This window comes from Elaeis guineensis, chromosome 5, assembly GCF_000442705.2.
Source record: "Elaeis guineensis isolate ETL-2024a chromosome 5, EG11, whole genome shotgun sequence".
In the NCBI taxonomy this organism is placed as follows: Eukaryota; Viridiplantae; Streptophyta; class Magnoliopsida; order Arecales; family Arecaceae; genus Elaeis; species Elaeis guineensis.
The window spans coordinates 28,540,159-28,547,156 of NC_025997.2; positions in this window are offsets into that span (position 1 = coordinate 28,540,159).

Below are 6,998 nucleotides of genomic sequence, written 5' to 3' on the forward strand. Positions count from 1 at the left end.
GCCAACACTAGGATTTCTTGTTGCCCTAGCCATGAAAGGAAGTTTCTTGGCTGATTTATATGGGGTGGCACTCTGGGATTCTCCCAGTCGTCAAAGGGTCTTTCATATGATTAACTTTTACGAAAGCTTAGGGGGGCCACCTAGGGTTTTGAACCTATAAATAAGTGGCCAAGCCTTTAAAGTTAAGCAAAGTCTCCATGCCCCAAGATCCCTCACCCTAGCCCCAATGCTACCGTCCCATCTCCTCTCTCTTACCTCTTCTCCACGTCGGAGCTTCTCTCTCTTCTCTTAGTTGTGTTAAAATTAGATTTCAGCAAAAAATCTTGTAGAAGCTCTTGTCCTGCTGCTCATCTTAAGGTATTAAGAATGATCTTCCACCAAGCAAAGATTCCACAAGAAAGCTAGCACCCCAAAGAATCAATTGATTGTAGATCAGCCCTCCAACTCCATGTGGATATCTGTGGAGGTCAGACACTTGTGTGGCTATAAGGAAAGGAATATATCTATGATCATCACTTGCGAAGTTCATCATCTGTGCAAAGGTAAGAGAAAAGTTATTTTTCTTATTATTCTAGTCCTTTTCTCTATGTACATTGGGATGTTGATATTCATATTAGGTTTTCTCTTTCACATATTGGGTAGTCTTATTTTATTTCACTATGCATGATGATTAGATTAGATCTAGTTTCATTTTTACCAACTCTATCTAATTAATAAGATTAATTAGCAATCATGTGAAGTTCTATTTTAACTAATGAGATTAATTAAAATGCATGCTGGAAAACTAAAAGATCATTTTGTTTGATAATCAAATATCCTTCTTTGCTTTATTCTAAAGTAAATTTGTACTCCCTCCAGATAGTCATGAATGGATGCTGAAGTCCCTCAATCGAAAATATAAAGAATTGAAGGCAATACTGAAGAGGGAATATAAGAGAGAAGGATTGGTGGAGGGCGATGTTGTTCGTATTTATCCTCCTGATGTAGATTCTCATCGGTGGAGGGATCTTGTTCATTATTGGTTCTCCAAAAGGGGACAGGTAATTATATATACTCATCAAATATTTTATGCTATATTGATTACCAACATAGATTAGTCATATATATAAGATATATTGCACTCTTTACTTTATTTTGCAGGTATATTCTGCTATTTGTAGAGCTATACGAGTAACCCTATCTATTCCTCATACATCAAGATCCAAGAGCTGTGCATGATGTAGATAAGAATTTGTACGCTTCTTTCAAGATTTTTGGCATATTATAAATTTTTTTAGACTAATTTGTTGTATATATGATCCTCATACTTCTTAATGATATTGCGTACAATGTATCACATATCGTGTATTATGATACTTAATGATTTTATTGAAACTCTTAGAGTTTATCAATTAAAATTTATGAATTATATATTTTATAAAATTTATATTTTCTATAAATGGATGAGTATAGGAGGAAGCATGTCAGGTGGAGTTTTACAGGATGACTTATGTTTATCAAGATAGCCATTTTGTTATGATGAGTCGAGAGATATATTTGTATGTATTTATAATTATTTAGTACAATGATTTGTAGTTTTATTTTTAAGTATAAAATTAATATATATTTTTTTTTGAATATAGGTGAGAGATTCATCTCTTATTGCTGAGCATGTCTGTGAGTCCTCAATATCTATGGAAGCAAGTCTTGTTGAGGCTTAGGTGATGATAGAGCTATTTGGACTAGACTGTTATGATCGAGTGAGGGGTTATGGAATTATAGTCATGTCCACTCGGTTATTTGACATATACTAATATACTTAGGATGCTAGAGAGAGCTCTAGCAATACAGATATTCGTATGCTCGAGGCTTGGATGGAGGCATGGATTGAGCAGCAAGTGCCGGCACTGATTGAGGAGCAGCTGCAAACGAGGGTGGAGGCACAGGTGGAGGCACGGATGGAGATGATTAGACAGAGCTATGACATTGTGATATCTATCATGAGAACTCAAATTGATCAGTTGACATTTGCATTACAGACGTTTATGGACTCATCTAGGATATATATCTTACTATATTTACATTTATTCATACACTTAATCATTTAATTTATATTATTATTTTCATATTCTCAACTAATAAAGTTTATATATCTTTTTGGTAGGATAGTTCTAGCAGTCGTGGAGTCGATGATTATCATGCTCCTATAGATCACTGATAGCTCGATGCCTCTTTGTTTCTTTTGAGATATTTCTTTTGCATTTGTCTTCTCAGTTGTGAATTATAATTCATGAACATAATAGATAATATAATTATGATTTTATTATATTATATGGAGTGCTTATTATGACTTTATGTTAGTGTTGAAATTGCTTATAAATTTTAGATAGGTTTACAGATTCACAGGTTTATATACTGATTATGATGTTATATAGAATGTTGATTGTGATCATGTTGGTGTTTGAATTTGCTTATAAACTAGCACTCAACCCTCGTGTTGTGAGGATTTAATTGATAATAATAATAATATTTTACATTGAAGGTTGCTCTCTCCAATTAATCTCATGATGAGATCAAAAGGGTCTCTAAGAGTTCTTCTTTCCAAAGATGGCCTCCCAAACCAGTGAAGATTATTGATATATTTGGTAAATACCTAGTATCCAACATCTCTATACAGTACTCAACAAATTTTTTTAATTTTACTCTTTTGCATAAGCCCTGAATCAGAACTGCATAGCTAAAAACATTCGATATATCCTATGTTTCTGCATCTTTTTTGAAAATCTTCTTTGCATCGTCAAACTTTGCTACCTTATAAAAGCCTTCTATAACCGTTGTGTAAATCATAACCTTAGGGATTGTTCTGTTCTCACGCATAAACATGGAATACCACTCCTAGTACCCATGGATCACTTTACTATTATTATATAGATAGATAGATATTATTATATAGATATTATTTATGCATATATATAGATATTATTATATAGATACTATTTATACTTTTATTTTTTATTTAAAAATATAAAAATAAAATAAAATTTGATATGTAATATTGTAAGAGATTATCCTATAATCTTACGTGTCAACATGAAATACCACCTCTAATATCCATATATTACTTTACTATTATTATATAGATAGATAGATATTATTATATAGATAATATTTATGCAGATAGATAATATTATTATATATTATTTATACTTTTATATTTTATTTAAAAAATATAAAAAACAAAAAAATAAAATTTGATATGTGGCATTGCAAAAAATTATCCTATGATCTTACGTGTCAACATGGAATGCCATCCGTAATATCCGTATATTGCTTTATTATTACTATATAGATAGATAGATTTATATTTTATTTTTTATTTAAAAAAAATAAAAAAAATAAAAAAAATAAAATTTGATATATAATCTTACAGAAAATTATCTTATAATCTTATGTATCAATACAGAATGCCACCCCTAATATTCATGTATTGCTTTACTATTATTATATAGATAGATAAATTTATATTTATATTTTTTTATTTAAAATATGATAAATAAAAAAAATAAAATTTGACACATGATATTGCAGAAGATTATCCTATTATTATATAGATAGGTATTATTATATAGATACTATTTATCTTTTTATTTGCTATTTAAAAAAATATAAAAATAAAAAAAAACCTTAACATGTGGTGTTGCGGATGATTATCCTATAATCTTATGTATCAGCATGGAATACCACCTCTAATACTTGTGTATCACTTTACTATTATTATATAGATAGATAGATAGATTTATATTTATATTTTTTATTTAAAAAATATAAAAAATAAAATTTGATATGTAGTATTGTGAAAGATTATCTTATAATCTTATGTGTCAGTATGGAATATCACTTCGGATACTCATGTATCGCTTTACTATTATTATATAGATAGATAGATATATTTATTTTTTATTTTTTATTTATAAAATATAAAAATAAAAAATTTGACACGTGGTATTGTAGGAAATTATCCTATTATTATATAGATAGATATTATAATATAGATACTATTTATGCTTTTATTTTTTATTTAAAAAATATAAAAAATAAAACTTGACACGTGGTATTGTGAGAGATTATCCTATAATGTTATGTGTGAACACAGAATTGTGGAAAAATTCAGTGCAGGGATAAAATGATAATTTAAAAATTTTTTAAAATCACTATTTTACAGTAGAAATTATTAATTAATCTAATTAATTAATAAAAATTTATTCTACACTAGGATCTAAATATGATATATAGCATGCATGTATTTAAGTTTGAAATTTAAATTTGAACAGTAAACACTTTACTGTAATGTGTTCAGAACACAATACCTTTGTGCAGGTAGTAGATCGCCGTAATCTGATCATCGTCGGGAGAGTCTGATCATCGCGATGCAGCCACACAGTGTGTCTGACCTCTGTGGATCGTCCACACGAAGCTTCCGGTCTGATCGACTCCTCACGAGTGCTAGCTCGTTGTAGAGCCCTTTCGACGGTCGATGCTGATGGAACTCCTTCGATCGATGTCTATCGATTCTTCGAATACTTCGGATCATCAGCAAACGTGCTTGAGAGGATGTTGAAGATCTCCCTAAAATTTGGGCTCACGACACTCGTAGCTCACCTTCTCACTTTCCGAACTCCAAGCTGAAACCCTGAAGAACTCACTGAAATCCTGTGCACACTTTTTCTTTCTTTTCTTTCTTTTTCTCTCGGAAGGATATAGACCTTCACCTTGCACACAAGGATTTCTCACGCCCAGATTTTCTCTCAAAAATTTTTCTTTTAACACGCCCCACTCTTCTTCTCCTTTTAAAACAACAACCAAGGTCTTATCCACGTGAGAGGATAAAGATGAGTAATTGCACATTTGAATTCAAATCATATTTTGAATTCAAATGGAAACTAATTTATCCCTATCCACTAAGGGCGTGAGAAGGGGAGGGCGTGGCTTAATTTGTGCATGAGTAATTTCATGAGAAATATTTTCTCGTGTAATAAATGGGGCGCTAAAAGAGGATAAGGTCAAGGCGCTAAGATTGGTTGCTCATTCAAATTCAAATTTTGTTTTGAATTTGAATGGCCAACCAATCATTCTTATCCACTCATTTGGTGCATTAAAGTAGGGCATGAGGAGGGCTTTGCGTGAGAAAAAATTCATGAGAACTTCCTTCTCGTGAATTCAAATGGGCGTAGTGGAAGTGAGGTGGCGCAGGGAGAATGGGTCAAGGTGGTTTCATTATTTAAACCAACCTAATTGAACCAAATAAGTTAGGCCCAATTAGACTAATTTAAACCTAACTTAATTAGACTTAATTAGGCTCAATAAAATTCTAATCAAATCAGGAATTGATTAAGCCCAACCCCTGATCAAATCAGGGACCAAACCATCTCGATGATTAGGTCAACTCTTAACCTAATCGGATCAAACCCAACTGAATCCAATTCAATTGGACTTGATCCAAAAATAATTACTCAATCAAATTGAGTTAATTAGCAATCAAATCACTAATTAAACCTCTCATAAATATTGAGTTCAATTCCGATGGGTAATCGGGTATTAGAATTCATCGATATGTAACCCTGATCGAAGAGTCCCAAACCAGTGGGACTCTTGACCCCAGTATCCAAAATGTGTGGGACTCGTGATCAGAGAATCCTGATTCTCGATCACAGAGTTTCAGACACATAGGACTCATAGTCCACGAGCATTAGGACTCTTCATCAGCCATCAGATCAGATAGGAACCTCTAATGTGTGTGACCCCGTAGGTTCGAACCTAAGTCGGTAGCACAGGAACCAATTCCAATACTAATCGAAGTGACCATCTAGCAATGGTACCCGACGATTGGATAGGTCGAATAGTCATAATCGCAACACTCAGAACCTACGTGAATATGGTTACTGTATAATTCATCCTTTTGACTTCTGTGTTTAGGACGACTCAGGGTTAAACTGTCAACTCTGATTAGATCATCCGAATCGTACTCAACTCAAACAGTCCTGTGACTCCTCACAAAGACTACCCTGGCCAAAATTTTGCTAAATTGAAACACGACTGTACACAGCTCCTGAACTGGAGTGGTCAATCCCATCTTGACACACGCACTGACAAGTCAAGTACTTGACTACATCCAGCAGCCTTCCGTCACTGAATTAGAAATTCAGGTAGTCTAGTGTCTAAGTGCAGTGAGTTGCTTGCAAGTCACCGTGGCGGTCTCAGGTCGGAGGGACATTTATACCCATATTCCATCGGAGCAAATCTTGACAGCAGAAATAGCTCCGGAGTCGGTCACGTTCAGTGCAGATGTATTCTTACATCTCACCTGTATGCCATACCAGTGTCTCCACACTCATTGGTTAAGAGGACAACCAACCTATATGGCACACAACGACCTATGCTTGATAAACGTTGTCATCCTTGGTAACAACGTATCATTTGATCACGAACAGATTTAAGGACTAAATGACAAATCCTCCTTTGTCGAGTCTAAATAGTCCTAAGGACTTCACCACAACATAGGAGTTCATTAGAAGATGAAATATTTTGTGATGAAAAATATTAAAATAATTTTTATTAATTCATAATTTATGTACATATACAAAAATGAGCACAACCGTCAACAGGCTGACGATTGGCTTTGAGACACTATTTCCAACAAGAATACCACCCCTAATACCTATGTATCACTTTACTATTATTATATAGATATATCGATAGATAGATATTATTGTATAGATACTATTTTGTGCTTTTATTTTTTATTTAAAAATATAAAAAAATAAAAAGATAAAATTTGACATGTGATATTGTAGGAGATTATCCTATAATCTTATGTGTCAATACGAAATGCCATCCCTAATATCTGAATATCGCTAAACTATTATTATATAGATGGATCGATAGATTTGTTCTTTTATTTCTTATTTAAAATATATAAAAAATAAAAAAAATAAAATTTGATATGTGACATTGTAGGAGAT